Source organism: Lissotriton vulgaris, chromosome 10, assembly GCF_964263255.1.
Source record: "Lissotriton vulgaris chromosome 10, aLisVul1.2, whole genome shotgun sequence".
Classification (NCBI taxonomy): domain Eukaryota; kingdom Metazoa; phylum Chordata; class Amphibia; order Caudata; family Salamandridae; genus Lissotriton; species Lissotriton vulgaris.
In genome coordinates, this window is record NC_141698.1 from 427546357 (window position 1) to 427558666 (window position 12310).

General features: G+C 43.5%; 1 non-coding gene and 2 pseudogenes across 1 annotated transcript; all 3 read left to right on the forward strand.

Moving 5' to 3' along the window:
• The first annotated feature begins 1694 nt into the window (after window positions 1-1694).
• Window positions 1695-1794, forward strand: LOC147685358 (U6 spliceosomal RNA; annotated as a pseudogene).
• A 385-nt stretch (window positions 1795-2179) lies between these two features.
• LOC147685359 (U6 spliceosomal RNA) lies at window positions 2180-2286 on the forward strand. The gene has a single exon (XR_015300840.1). It is a non-coding gene; the product is annotated as a U6 spliceosomal RNA (small nuclear RNA).
• A 212-nt stretch (window positions 2287-2498) lies between these two features.
• Window positions 2499-2615, forward strand: LOC147685360 (5S ribosomal RNA; annotated as a pseudogene).
• Window positions 2616-12310: the final 9695 nt, after the last annotated feature.

Genomic DNA, 12310 nt, shown 5'->3' on the forward strand with positions numbered 1-12310 from the left:
GCTTCACTGGCGCGCTCTGATGGGGCGCGGTACTACGTGGGGACTGATCCCTTTTGTCCGTGTTCCTTTTCTGGCGCCCTGGGGGACTCGCCCTGGGCCGTCTGGTTGCGCCGGTCTCGGGTGTTCCGCTCGTGGTGTCCCATTCTGCAGCTGTGGAGATGTGTGGCTCAATAGTAGCGAATCAGGCCCTGTTGCAGAGGTCTGGCCCAGGACCTGGGTTCGATTCCCCGCCTCGGCGGGTCTTGGGCTCGTAATCCCAGGGAACTGTTTATTTCCTCTGGGCTATTGCTGTTTTTTTCTCTCCACGTCGGCCCCCACATGGCTTCGGTTGCCTGACCTCCTCCTTGGGGAGGGACGCCTCAGGGAGTTAGCCAGGTTAGGGGTCCACAGCGGCTTTCGTACTCCCACCTTGTGCCCTGGCTGGGGTGTTGTGCGCTATTTTTTGTATCATGTTGCGCTTCTGTGAAGTCCGGCATGGCCCCTGCGCAGGGATGTCACGCAAGTTCGTGAATCGTTCCATGTTAGGGCTTGGTTTTACCTCCGCCGGCAGCGGTGGTGGTTCCCGGGGTTTCTCGGGGTGCGTTCTCTGCGCATGTCTCCGGACTCCCTTCCTCTGCCTGCGTCCGTTGTGAGGGACGTTGGGGGGGGTGTCTTTGTCACCCTTTACCGCCCTGGTGGCCGCGAGGCGGGCTCGGCCGTCTGGTCTGGCTGCGTCCTTGTCGGCGGTGACGGCGTTTTCGGCGCGGCCTTCCTTCGGAATCCTCTTCCGCCTGTGGGTGTGGGCGTCCCGCCCTTGCATGGGTGGGGTCCTTCGGCGGGTCCGGGCCCGAGTTTCGGCTGTTGCCGGTCTCGTACTGGTTCTGCCGCTCCCTTTTTCGCCCCTAGATACTGGCTTTCGGCCCTCTCACTCCAGGGGGTTCCTGGGGGGGGGGGGGCTGTTGCCTCCGTGGCGTCCCGTCCTGGGACGTGGCTGTCCCGGTTCTTGGGCTCTTCGGGCTTGCTGGCCGGTGTCCGGTCTTGCTGGTCTTGCGGTCTTTCCGCGGGGTCCCACCGTCTCGACGGGTTGGGGTCCCTGCTCCTTCCCTTGTCTCGCCTGTAGGTTTTTCTGGGTGGAGAAGTGTGGCTCAATGGTTAGCGAGTCAGACCCTGATGCAGAGGTCTAGCCCAGGACCTGGGTTCGATTCCCCGCCTCGGCGGGTCTTGGGCTCAAAATACCACGGAACTGATACTTTAAAGACCGTGGATTGGCCTGTGGGGCCGGCCTGCGAGTGGGGGTCCCCACTCTCGGTTGCGGGTACTTCCGTTGGGCTTGCCTTCTGGCCCAGGGGGGGGGGAGCTGCGCTCCTGGCCCGCCTGGTGGATCTTCTTCGCCGGGTGTGGGTCTTGGTGTTCCCTGTCGGGACGTGTGATACCTCTCGGCCTCATCTTTTTCGTGGGTGAGGCTTTACGTCTGGCGGTGTCTCTCATTCGTCGGCTTCCTGACCTATGTGCGGTGGTCCCTTCGGTCCTCGTCTCGGGCTGGCCTCCTTCGGGGGGCGTGTGCCTGGTCCCGGTACTTCCCTCTGGTTCATTCAGGGGGGGGGGGCGTCCTTTGGCGCCGGGTCGTTTGGAGGTCGTTGGGATCTCCTGCAGTCGCACAGCTCCTCGTGCTTCGGGGGTTGCTGAATGTCCTCCTGGCCTGCCGTCTTTTTGCTGTGCTCGCTTCGGCAGCACATTTACTAAAATTGGATGAGGAGATTAGCATGGCCCCTGCGCAAGGATGACACGCATTTTCGTGAAGCGTTCCATATACCGGTGCGTCCGGGTCCCCAGGTCTTGGTCGGGTCGGGCGACCTGGTGGTGTGGATGTCACCGGTCCTGTCCCTTCGGGCTGTCTTTCCCCCGGGGTCCGACTAGGTGGAGGCGGTTCGACGGAGTCGGGTCTAGCCTTCGTTGCCTGGTCTCGCCCTGCCCCGGTGGTGTTTCGGCGCCTGGGGCCTCGGCTCGGTCTGCCTCCGGTGTCTCTGTTCACGGAGGGGGACTCGGCCCTCCTGCCCGGGTTCTACTCCTCCTTCCGGGTCCTTGTGGTTGCCCTGTCTTTCGCGTGGCCTTTAGGTCTGATGTACGCGTTGTCCCCGTGCCCTTCTGATATCACGGGTCCTCTGCTGGATTCGCTTGGGCAGGGCCGGGGTGCTCCTGGGTGCTCGCCTCGGCAGCGCATGGACTAATATTGGAACGTTGCAGAGAGGAGGTGCCTGGCACCCGCGCGTGGTTGACACGCAAATTCGTGATGCGTTCCGGTTTTTAGTTCCCGGCGGGGTCCTCCGCCCCGGGTACCCTCTCCTTTTGCGAGCTGGCGGTTCGGGCCTCCTGGCCGTTCCCGGATCTTCCCGTACCGTGGTTGGGTCCCCCGCTCTCGGAGTCGGTGTTGAGCCGGCTCTTTTCGGCTGGCCTGACTCCATCTGCAGCCCTGGTGCTTGAGCGGATGACGCTGCTTGCTCGGGGTTGTTCTTCTGGGCCTACGGCCATACCACCCTGAAAGCGCCTGATCTCGTCCGATATCAGAAGTTAAGCAGGGTCGGGCCTGGTTAGTACCTGGATGGGAGACCGCCTGGGAAAAAAGGTTGTGGTTTTGCTGCTGGGTTCCCGCAGGTCTTCCACGTTCTCTTCCTGTGCCCGGCACTGGGCGTCCTTCTCGCGTTGGCGCGGTCGGCTTGGTGCTGTCCCCGCCTCCGTGGTCCCCTTGCGGGTCTTGGTTTTCCGGACTGAGGGGTTTTCCCGGGGCGTGGCCCCTTCTTCCCTGTGGGCCCGGTGGGCGGCCTTGCGGGCCTTCCACAGTCTGGTGTTCGACGGGCTGGGTTCCCTGGTGGCTCGCTTGGCTCCGGAGTTGTTTTCTCCGTCGCCCTCGGACGCTCTGCCGGTCTCCCCCTTGGGATCTCTCTCTCGTTCTACGAGCTCTTCAGGGTCCGCCCTTTTGAGCCCCTGGCCTCGGTGGCTTTACGGTTCCTCACCTTTTAGGTGGTTTTTCCCTGGTGGCAGTGGTGTCTGCTGGGCGGATGGGCGTGCGGGGGTCGTGCCTCCGCTCCCCTCTCTTCTTGCTGGTTTCGCCGGACAGGTTGTCCCTCCGGCATGTCCCCCGTTTCCTTCCCGGGGTTCCTACCCGGGTGTCCCGGGCTCGGGTGGTGTCTTTACCGCTTTTCCCTGCCGACGTGGTTCCTCTCTTGCCCGTGCTGGTTGTCCAGCGTGCTGTTTTGGCTTCTCTTGGGCGCACGTCTTCCCTTTCCCGGTGGGATGGCCTGTTTGTGTCTCTCGGTCCTGTTCATTCGGGCCACATGCCCTCTCTTCCCGCCTTGGTGGCTGGCTTTCACAGGCTATCATCCTTTCCTATGCTTCGCTGGGTTCGGTGGTACCGGCGGGGGTCCAGGGTCGATCCACGGGGTGTGGCGCGGTGTCCTGGGCCCCCTTCAGGGGTGTCTCCTCTGTGGAGATTTGTCGGGCGTCGACGTTGTCGTCCCCCACCTTGTTCATGGGACTCTTTCGGTCCCGGGGGACTTCGCTGGGGCCGTTCGGAGTGCAGGTGCTGCGGCTCCTGGCTGGCCTACTTTTCCTTTATGTCTTGATTTCAGGTTTCCTGTGATCCCTGTTTTCTTTTCATTTATTCTACATCAACCTTGTGTTGGTTTCTCTGCATCACCGTGTGGTGTTGTTCTTATGGTGGTCAATGAAGCCTTGTTGGCTTGGGTATTTGCTCACTATGTAAATCATGTGGCGAGGAAGACTGACGAGGAGGTAATGCCCCGGTTACTTACCGGTAATCTTCATTACTCCGAGTATAGTCTTCCTCGCCACATGAGTTCCCTCCCCCCCTCCCTGTCTGGCTATCGGCTTCATTGTTTGCTTGGTAGATCAGGCTGTTGGTTGGGCCGGTCCGCCTCTTATAGAGGTCAGGTGGGACTGGTCGGCCATGTTGGGAGGGGGTGGGAGGCTTTTTTTGCTTTGGAGGGTTCTGTCGTGGAGCTTATGCTCACTATGTAAATCATGTGGTGAGGAAGACTATACTCGGAGTAATGAAGATTACCGGTAAGTAACCGGGGCATTACTGATGACATAACTGATGACATCTCAAATGACATCACTGATGACATGAATGTGGATTGGTTTCCATATTTAAATAAGTATTATATATTTAGGAATCTATATTGGAGACTGAGTGGATGTATAAGTGTCTAGATGGAGAATTTAGTAGCACTGTGATTGTTTGTGTAAGTGCCTAATTTATAGTGTCTCACTAAGTATATGGGATAGTGATTAAAGTGTGTGAATATCTGTATCACTCTCTCTCTTGTTGTGTAAACTACTGCATACGTTGGTTACTACCTATGTGAAACTCTATATTAGTTTTTAATTAGTTAAGTGAGTATTTGCATGGGAGAGTGAATGCGTATGTGGTTGGGTGGGAGGTGTGTGACTGTCCAAAGATGTATAGATAGTTGATTTAGTAGGTATATGATGTTAAGACTGCATGTGGAAACAGTTGTTTGGGTGAGTTAATCTCTTTATGGGTGTGTTGATGAGTAAATATATTTTTCAATGATACATGTCTAACAATGTTGAAATATAAAAGGCACTGTATGTGACAGTTGGTGTATATAAATAAGTATATATAAGAATCAGTGGTTGTCTGAGTAACTGCATGGACAACTGTATACTAGTAATAGTGATTTTATAACACACTAAGTATGAGTTACTTTCTATATATCAATAAATAAAGTTGTTTGTATAAGTGTGTAGCTGAATAAATGTAAGTATGATCAATTATTTGCATAAATGAGTAGGATGACTGCATAAGTGAGTAGGATATGTGCTGCAGTGTAATGATGATATAGGTGTATAAGTATATTCACCATTGTTCTATTGATCTTTGTCAACATGTATGAGTGAATGTGTAGGTAAGTATTTAGATGTGTGTGTATATCTACAAATCACTGAGTGGGTTTTTAAAAACTTGTATTGTATGTCAATGGTTTCAAAAAATTGTAGTTTATATTTTATAGTGAGTGATGATAGGTTATACTAGAGTATGATGAGGTGTATCTAATTGTCACATGGATGATGTCATCAGTGATGTCATTTGACATGTAATCAGTGATGTCATCAGTGATGTCACTGACCATGTCATGAATGATGTGATATGTGACATCATCAGCAGTGGATTGCGGGTGCGCGAGTTATAGTTAGTACAACTAACTATAACGGAGGAATTGCGGTTTTGTGCGAGTGAAATGTCCAGCTAACTATAACAGCCCTAAAACGTATGGTTTTTTCAGTGAATTTCTATGTTTTTTTAATGCTAATTCCTAACTATAACAGGTCTGAAACCTATGTTTTTTTCAGAGAATTTCAAAGGTTTTTTAAATGCTAATTTCTAACTATAACATGTCTGAAATCTATGGTTTTTTCAGTGAATTTCAAAGGTTTTTTCAATGACAATTTTTAAATGTATTAATTGTTATCTTTTTTTTGATACTGATTTACTACATTTTTTTAAACTATTTATTTTTAGATATTTTTTTGAAATTACATTACATATTTTTAATATAAATTGAAATTTTATTTTTAAAAAAAACATTGAAATTATATATATTCTTTATTTAATGTTTATTAAAATATATTTATAGTATTTTATTTATTTTTTTCTCCTATTTTTTTTGGGGTGTCGCACACCCAAAGCGCACCTTCCTCGATCAATGCGCATAACCTAGCCGGCATTTTAGGATTGTTGTGTAGGATCCGCGTAGGGTGTGCGATGGGTGAGTATTTTCTTGAGCGATTGCTATGCGACTCGTACGCGACTCCAAGTGCATACGCAACATATATGTATTACGCTACGCGATGCTCTCATGCTTCCACGTGACGTCATATACGCGTTCGACGTGGTGGGTGCGCGACTCCCGTGAAATTTTGTTATGTCTAAAAAGATATATATATGTATTTAATATAAATATTAAGGCAAGACATTATCTGAGCAAATCACAAAATAATATTCTTTTAGTTTTAATAAACTTATATTACTTTTAAATGCAATTTTGCGATGTCGTACTGGGTGTGTGCTGTCTGCGCACACCCTATGTGGATCCCATGTGACCAGAAAAAAAGAGATTTGATTGGTTCATAACACTTCCTATTCTAACTATTGAAGGACCTCACCCATTTCAATCATTCTTCTTCGATCTTCTTTGAAGCAACAACTCTACTAGGAAGAATCTGATTTTTTGGTGATTGGAGACCTGATTTTGATAAACAACAATTGCTTCTGGACAGCAAGAATCATCTGATTCTGAACATTCCAGTAATGAAGGATTTCTACTGGAGCCTGCACGTCCTGAGAGGTACACTTCCATTGTCTGGAAATGTTTTACATTTCCTGAAGGCCAGAGAAAAGTGAACGCTACCAAGGTCACTTGCAAAGTCTGCAAAGCTGTACTCTCACATGGAGATCTAAATAAAAAGTATTCTTGCGGGACCGCAAGCATGCTAAAACATTTAAAATGTTTACATCCTGTTAATCTATCACACAAGGAGTGACGAAGACTGCGGGAGATCCCACCACCACCACCGGCAGTAGCAAGCACTTCAGGGACGTCTCCGTCGAACCAACAACTGGATATACGTCCCCAATTTGCTAATGCAAAAATACACTGCATTAATAGATTGCTGTGCTATGGAGAGCAGTCTGTGGACTTGGTTTGCCGAGCTTTAGGTAACCATCGGTGCTAGAGTTTTTTTTTTCCCCCAGAAGTTCATTATTTTGTTGCTCCAGTTCTCTTTTTTTTCCTTTTGAAAAAAATACAAAAAAAAATCAAAAAATTGTTCAGAAAAACACAAAACAATATTACATTTAAAAAAAAAAGTATTTTTCAGAACTAACTTGTCTGGTTAAAAAAAAGAGCTATATTTGTATGATAGTGTGTGAAAGATTGTTTGAATGTACGCGTAGTGTATAATTGACTGAAAGAATGCATTAGTAGTGTATGATGAATGTATAAGTGCAGAACTATAAGGAAGTGCAGCAGCATGACACTGTAAGCTCTTTAGCTACAGTGTGCTGTGGTACTTACGAAGCACAGAGATGCAACATATGTACATAAATATGTTGCAAGTCTATGCTTCCCTCTGCACTGCTTCTTAAACTGCAGCCATGTGGTGACACAGATACCCTTGCACCATGGTGCAAAGATATCTGTGTTGTGTTGAGTTTGTTTTTGTGCAGGAAGACACACCTTCCTGCACAAAAACAATTAGTGAATGCATTATTCTCCTTCAATCTATGCTGTATATTTTAACATACATTGAAAGAGAAAAAATTAAAAATTAAAATAATTCTCCTTGTAGTGCCTTGCTACACCACTAGGAGGATGGTGCAGCATTCACACACATGTCCAGATTTATCATTTCTGATAAATCTGGAGATGTATCTTGTTCTATGAGTGTTCTGTGTAAACACGCACAGCAACACCTATAGAACGCCCTTTCAATGCAAAGTGGTATGTATGATGAGGTCGTATTTACATGGAGAAGAAAAGGTACACAGACTGCCTTTTCCTCTCTTTGTAAATATGAAAGAGTGTCTTGTGCTATAACAATGTAACAAAAAGTGACATATTGTTGGCACAGGATAATTCTAAATTTTCCCCATAAGTGCTTAGAAATTAGCTGACTGTTACAACAAGAACATATTGCTAGTTAATTGTATAAAAAATTGAATGAGAGTAACATGAGGTAAGTACAGAATTAAGTCTACAAAAATACTCAAAGAAGAATAATTGAAATGATTGCGGTCCTTCAATAGGTACAATGGGAAATATTATGAACCAATCAAATCTTTTTTTTCAGGTCACACGATATCCTATGACGAGGAGATTCCAAAACTACATAGATATAAACTGGGTGTTTTTAAGACTGTATTAATACTTTGTAGCTTCTTGCAGATCTGCTTGCATAGTATATAAAGAAATTAACTTGTACTAGGGTTAATGGCTAGGCCAATCCTTAACTATATGAGTAATAAGTAGAGTAATTTCAGTACTGCAAAGAGAGAACAAGATACATTTATAAGTACTTAGGTTTTGGCAAAGTGATAGGACATGTTTATAGATTAGTGAAGGGAGGGGCTGGGCTGGGGCCTGATGTGACATGTGCAAACACACTCTGTGACGTGTTTTAAGTTAAGGAGTTTTGTCTCTTTTAAACCTGAAAGTCCCTGGGACCTACTAGCCCACCATGTCTCTCTATTGAATACCATACAGGTGCGTTGCCGAGAGGTGCTCTGAAATTATATCCCATGTTATACCTGTCTGCAATGCAACTCTCTGGCACTTTCTGCACATATCTGGTGGGTTAGTTGGCCCCCAGTGATACTCAGTATTCATGTTAACTTTATCCTGTAACTTAAAACGCCCACAGAGCATCTTTCCACACATATCTACTCCATCCATCTCACCTCTCTTCACCAGTGTGCAAACACAGGCCATTGTGCATTTTAATACTTAGTTAAACTTAACTTCACAGTAATAGAAATACGTTGTTTTTTATAATTTACATTTCTGAAAATTTCATATTTTAGAATTAGGATCTGTGAAAGAGAAGAAAAAATACATTTATGATATATAATATTATATTTTTTACAACACAACATAATTTTAACATTTTACTAAATATTTTCTTTGCCTTTTTTGCTGTTCTCAGAATATATTTAATTTTATTAGAAACAGTGACTTCAATCATACTCATCACATAACAGCGGGCAAAAAAAACCAATCAATAAGATTGTTTAAAACAAAACAAAATGACATCCTCAATAACATACCATATAATACAAATCACACATATATAAAATGCTTACTCCTAAAAAAAATCTTACTTGAATTTATATACATTGTAAATGTTGTTGTTTAAAAATATACGCTGAGAGAATGTGCAAGAAAAAGTCCATAATTCAAAGATACACCTTTCCTCTAAGCCAAATGGTATTACTGAAATCCTGTATATTGAAATTGTCCAATAGTATTCGTATGAATACATTTTAATAAATTCCTTAGAAACCAAATTATGCTTAAAAAACGTTGGCTTTAAAAATATTAGGTAGGAATTTGGTAATTCGCTAGGCAAAAGTTGTTTAAAAACCAACTGAGCATCATTACAATATGTCCATCCTTTGTCACATTTTAAATAGGCAGTGTAATGTCCAGATGTTGTGGAAGCACCATCATGGAAATGTATTGCCACTGCTACAAAAGTCCTTCCTGATATTGATAGATGGCTTGATACAAAATGTTTTATTAAAGTGTACAATTTTCTTCCATCAGCTGTACAACGTTGCATCATTAAAATTATATATTGTCTATATATTTGTATAAATTTTGTTGATAACATTTCTGATTTGCATTGGCTACACTCCATGTTTTGATTTGCTGCTTTAACTAGTTTATTTAAAACCACTGATTTAAAGTCAGGTAATGTCAAATATATAAATCTTTCAGTGTCTATGTTAGTGCTACATGTAAACATACAATTTCACAATGATGTTCCCATTTATTGCAAAGGCCAAAAACATTTTCAGTTTCTATGCCTTCATTTTCCAATACGGTAAGCATATACATTAGAAATTCCTGAGCATCTTGTTGGATATTCTGCATAAATTGTTTGGAACCAGAACATACATCCAAAAGATAAGGAATATCACAAACGCTTTGTGTTTTATTTTTATCCGTTCTCAATCTTTCATAAATACAATGCAACAAGGAACAAAACCTTTTTTCCCGATTTTCCATAATTTGCTGTTGCAAACTTTCAAGAAAAAAAAACATTGACCACTACATTAGCATAGCAGTTAACCCCTGAACTATTTTCAAACTGATAACCAACAATCTCTTCAACAGTGTCCTTTTTCTTTTTGCTTGCAATCACCACATTATTTTGTTTTTTTCCTTCTCTATACCTTCACTACAGATATTCTCATACCTTCTTTTTTGACCTATCACACGCTTTTCAAATACAGGATATTGACCTTAATCTATTATACTCTTTTACACAGTTTGCATCTGCAGTAACCTTTGTGTCTTCAAAATCAATCAAAAACAAACTAGATAAAGTTCTGATACAGGACAAAGCAACATATGCCATACCCTCTCTAAACACGGTACTTCCAATGTTCACCAAAACACTGTCTACACTTAAAGCTTGAGATTTATGAATAGTCACTGCATATGCCAGAGAAAGTGGAAACTGTTTTCTATGGACATATACATCTTTAACAAGCAAAAAACGAACTGAACAACTACCAATTTGTTTTACTTCTTCAATCTGATCAATTCCATCTTTATTCTGATAATTAACAAAAATCCACAACTTTGCCCGTTGCTCCATTAACTAAACCTTTTTCTACATTCAAATTTTGCCTTAAAATTACGCAACAGTTTACACATGCATATAGATTCTTTTCTAAACCAGCAGCAATTTTCTAAAGAATCCAATTTTGTTTTCAATGTTTCTGTCAAAATAATAGTGAATCCTTCATGCTCTATTTTATCAATGGCTTCCATTTTTATTATTTCTTCATTTTCCAGCTTCATTAGTTGTTCATTAAATATAGAGCATTCGCGCAGTGTTGGCATTAAGCAGATTATAGATTTGTTTTCTGCAATTTTCATATATATTTTTCCAGGAACTATATTTTCATTTGCTAACAAATTGGAAAGTAATCGACTCTGCAAAACTTGTTTGCCATGTTCTATTAGTACTCCAATTCTTATATCTTGAAGAATAGTTCCATAATCAACATCATTTGCCTGTCGCATATTTGTAATGAGTTCTTTGTATTCAAAATATGACCAAATATTAACGCTTCCAACGCTACTCAAAGGCTTTCTGGTGTCTTCATATGCAAGTGTTTTACTGGAGTAAGTTGCAGTAGATCTCCAAAAACGATGACATGTTTTCCTCCAACTAAGACATCGTACTCTGTTTAAAAGAATTTGCTGCATTCTTAAATGCACAAAAGCAAGCATTAAGTTTGAGACCATGCTTACCTCATCAATAATCAGAAGTTTAATTTTCTTTAGCACTCTTGAAACTTCACAACTTCACAACAAGCTTCTCCAGATAGCTTGTGATTCCTTTAATGTTGTGTGCTGCCAACCCAGTTGGTACAAAAGGGGGGTGGTGATGGACTGAGCATCTGAATCAATCAAACACTCACACCCAGTCAAAAGATCTGGGTTTAATCCATCACCGTTCTTTAGCCCACTCTGCCACCCCAGTTCAGACATGGCTATATGCAAATCAGTATGACCCTGTGCCTCATGGGAACAGTCCAGCCCGAACTGCCAAGCCATGTCTTCCCTGGACCGGAAACAAGCTTCCGAGGACCGGTTTCTGGCATTCCAGCCGTCTTCAGCCTGGCTTGCTTGAATCAAGTGGCAAAGTGAGCAAGGGACTCACGTCTGAGCATACCCTGCCACACTTATGGTGGCCAAAAGCGGTACAATTGGAGCAGTTACAACACAAGACAAATGTGGCTCAGTTGCTTTCTTTAGATAACTGATGATTACTTTAATTAGGAAACTTTTTCCTGTTCCAGCTTGTCCACTCACGTGTATTTGGATAGGTTGAAATGATGTGCATGTGCTTTTTTTCTTTTCATGAAGAAATCCATGTCCAATCTGTTGTCTCACTTGCTGATATATTTCTTCCTGTTCAACATTTAGTTGTTCTTCCAACTTTGCTACGTCCATTATATCTTCTTGAGCTTGATGCATTGCTGTTTCCACCTCATTTATGGCGATTGCTGCTTCATTTTCAACAATTGGTTGTCCTAGTGGATCTTGGCTCAGTGGAGCAGAACTTTGTCTGTCTTGAGAACTGTCTCTAGTAATATCAGCAGCAATAGTAGCTTCTTGATCAATTTCATCGTTCAGCGTTTTCACATAATCTGTAAAAACAGTTAATTGTATGGTATCTCTGCAAGCATTGAAGGAATCTTGATAACTCTCAAAACCTCTAAGTAATTCCAATTCTGAATGCCATGGTTTGAACAGTTGCAAAAGTGCTAAATAGTAAAATTCCCTTTTATCAGCAGTGTCGCAACTCAGTTTCTTGTGATTAATTACATTTCCTTTCCTTTGTTTCACCAAACATCCTTCGGAACCAATCACTGCATATTTTGCATCATTGATGTTTTCTGTAGTATTCAGTTTAAAAGTGTAGATTTGCAGAACTTCATAGAGACATATGTTCTCAAGATGATGACTTCTATTTGGATAATATGTGTCCA